The sequence below is a fragment of the Pituophis catenifer genome, unplaced genomic scaffold (genome assembly GCF_029215685.1).
Source record: "Pituophis catenifer annectens isolate HBS135680 unplaced genomic scaffold, rPitCat1.0.hap2 SCAF_15, whole genome shotgun sequence".
Lineage (NCBI taxonomy): Eukaryota > Metazoa > Chordata > Lepidosauria > Squamata > Colubridae > Pituophis > Pituophis catenifer.
In genome coordinates, this window is record NW_027256895.1 from 4,189,646 (window position 1) to 4,192,337 (window position 2,692).

Genomic DNA, 2,692 nt, shown 5'->3' on the forward strand with positions numbered 1-2,692 from the left:
GGCCAGGCCAGCCTGCTGGAAAAGGAAAGTTTTAACCATATTTAACTGGTTGTCCATTAAGATTCCAAGGTCCCTCTTCACGGTTACTGCGATTAAACCTGGTTTCACCCAATCTATATGTCTACTTTTGGTTTTTTTCTTGCCTAAGTGTAAGAAAGACTTTACTTTCTCCACATTGAATTTCGTTTTTGTTAAGAGAGGGCCCAGGGTTCGAGTCTGTTGAGATCCACCTGGATCTTGAGCCTATCATCTAGGCCCGTGATGGCGAACCTATGGCCCGCGAGCCGAAAGTGGCATGCAGAGCCGTCTTTCCTGGCATGGCAGCCATCGCCTGTTGCTCTTCCGGTTTCTAGTGCATGTATGTGCACCGGCTAGGAAGGAAGGGAGGGAGGGAGGGAATGGCAGGAAGGAAGGAAAAGAGGGAGGGAGGGAATGAAAGGAAGGAAGGAAAAGAGGGAGGGAATGGAAGGAAGGAAGGAAAAGAGAGAGGAAGAGAATGGAAGGAAGGGAGAGAGGGAGGAAGCAAAGAAAAGAGGGAGAGAGAGGGAGGGAATGGAAGGAAGGAAGGAAAAGAGAGAGGGAGAGAATGGAAGGAAGGGAGAGAGGGAGGAAGGAAGGAGAAAAGGGAGAAAGGGAGGGAGGGAATGGAAGGAAGGGAGGAAAAGAAGGAGGGAGGGAGGAAGGAAAAGAGGGAGGGAGGGAATGGAAGGAAGGGAGGGAGGGAGGAAGGAAGGAAAAGAGGGAGGGAGGGAATGGAAGGAAGGAAAAGAGGGAGGGAATGGAAGGAAGGGAGGGAGGGAGGAAAAGAGGGAGGGAATGGAAGGAAGGGAGGAAAAGAGGGAGTGAGGGAGGAAGGAAAAGAGGGAGGGAGGGAATGGAAGGAAGGGAGGGAGGAAGGAAGAAAAAGAGGGAGGGAGGGAATGGAAGGAAGGGAGGGAGGGAGGAAGGAAGGAAAAGAGGGAGAGAGGGAGGGAGGGAATGGAAGGAAAAGAGGGAGGGAATGGAAGGAAGGGAGGGAGGGAGAAAAAGAGGGAGAGAGGGAGGGAATGGAAGGAAGGAAGGAGAAGAGGGAGGGAGGGAATGGAAGGAAGGGAGGGAGGAAGGAAAGAAAAGAGGGAGAGAGAGGGAGGGAATGGAAGGAAGGAAGGAAAAGAGGGAGGGAGGGAATGGAAGGAAGGGAGAGAGGGAGAAAAAGAGGGAGAGAGGGAGGAATGGAAGGAAGGAAGGAGAAGAGGGAGGGAGGGAATGGAAGGAAGGGAGGGAGGAAGGAAAGAAAAGAGGGAGAGAGAGGGAGGGAATGGAAGGAAGGAAGGAAAAGAGGGAGGGAGGGAATGGAAGGAAGGGAGAGAGGGAGAAAGGAAGGAGAAAAGGGAGAAAGGGAGGGAGGGAATGGAAGGAAGGGAGGGAAAGAGGGAGAGAAGGAGGGAGGGAATGGAAGGAAGGGAGGAAAAAAGGGAGAGAGAGAGGGAGGGAATGAGAGGGAGGGAGGGAATGGGAGGGAGGGAGGAAGGGAGGAAAAAAGGGGGAGGGAGGGAATGGAAGGGAGGAAGGGAGGAAAAGAAGGAGAGAGAGGGAGGGAATGGAAGGAAGTAAAAGAGGGAGGGAGGGAGGGAATGGAAGAGAGGAAAGGAGGGAGAGAATGGAAGGAAGGAAAAGCGGGAAGGAGGGAGAGAGGGAGAGAGGGAGGGAGCGGGAGGGGAGGATGGGAACGGAAGGAAGATCTCCCAATTGTGGTGGTGAAGTCAAGGACTCCCTGTATTATGGCAAGGCTGGCGGTAGGTCACAGCTCCCCGTTTACCACCTTTGACTCTGCAATTTCCTCTCTGCAGGGTGGCTCTACCACTTCCTCTCCTCCCCTGAGACACCCCAAACGGCCTCGCTAGCCCCACCCTTCGAAGGGAAGTGCGGGACTTCCTTTTTTTGCACGCTTTCGTGGGTGTGCATGTGTTTCTGGCAGACAAACAAGGGACAGAAAATAACACAATAACAGCGAGTCGGAAGGGACCTCGGAGGTCTTCTAGTCCAACCCTCTGCTCAAGCAGGAGATCCTACTACACCGTTTCAGACAAATAGAGTTATCCGATCTCTTCTTAAAAACCTCCACCTACAACTTCCGGCGGGCCAATCGTTCCGCTGAGGAATTGTCCTCAATTGTTAAGAAATTTCTCCTCAGTTCTAGGTTGCTTCTCTCCTTGATAAGTTTCCATCTGTTGCTTCTTGTCCTGCCCTCAGGGGCTTTGGAGAATAGGTGGACCCCGTCTTCTTTGGGGCAGCCCCTCAAATATTGGAAGACTGCTAAAGCAGGGGGAGCGTAGGGGGGTTACGCCCACACCCATAATTCAGTGCGCCCCGCCCCCGTGCATGCGTGCGCGACACCTCTGCGCTCCCCCCCCCGCTTATGGCACGCGATGACACGGTGGGCCCAGTAGGCCCGTTTTTTCGCCCTCCCCAGGCACCAGAGGCTTTCTTGGAGCCTGGGGAGGGCGAAAACAGTTTTCCCCATCCCCCCTGAGGCCGGAAACGGCCCGTTTGCCGACTTCCAGTGGGACTGGAGGGCCCGTTTTTTCACCCTCCCCAGGCGCCAGAGGCTTTCTTGGAGCCTGGGGAGGGCGAAAACAGCCTTCCCCACTCCCCCTGGAGGCCAGAAACGGCCTGTTTGCCAACTTCCGGTGGGACTGGAAGGCCCATTTTT